This window comes from Lampetra planeri, chromosome 17 (assembly GCF_965212315.1).
Source record: "Lampetra planeri chromosome 17, kcLamPlan1.2.h2, whole genome shotgun sequence".
NCBI lineage: Eukaryota > Metazoa > Chordata > Hyperoartia > Petromyzontiformes > Petromyzontidae > Lampetra > Lampetra planeri.
This window is the reverse complement of record NC_136123.1, coordinates 6,873,093-6,873,768: the sequence shown is the minus strand read 5'-3', so window position 1 is coordinate 6,873,768 and position 676 is coordinate 6,873,093.

The window sequence follows — 676 nt, the reverse complement described above, 5'->3', positions numbered from 1 at the left end:
TGGCCAACGGGCGAGTGGGAGCCGAGTGAGTGAACACGCCCGCCAGTGCAACCATCGGAGCGACGAGATAGGCGCTCATGTGCCAGGGCCAGATGGATTCGTTGCACCACGAGAGACCCGAGGGATGGCAATAGCTTGGAGAAGTAATAATTCGGCAGTGGATAGAGCGCGGCTGATTTAGATGACGCTATTGGCTACGACCAAACCGCGCGTGATTTCGTCAGATTTTGGAATCTAAGCAGGGGCGGGGGGGGGTTGAGCCTGGTTTGTGATTTTTGGTTGGGTGACCATCGGGGCTTGCCAGGGGTTGTAGAGGCATGTGGGGCTGTGAGTTGGCCAAGAGGTAGTTAGCGGCGTGTGGGGTTTCTCACACGAGCCACGCCTGAATGGGTTGGCCAAAACATCTTACGGCGGCTCTGAAGGTCTCGAAATTGAGGCTTTCCTTGGCAACTAATTGCCATTAATTTTGATGTTTTATTCATTTTGTAAAATGCACTGCTGCTGGTGCAGAATCATAATCGAAATCTTTATTTCGACTGGAGGCATCCGATGAGCTATGAAACTCTTTTTGGACAGATGTCCAGTTCGGCGGGCCAGCAAGTACATCAACAACAAACAATACAAAAAAAACGATTTAAGAACAAGTTATAAAAAATAGGTACTCAAGTCGCTAAAA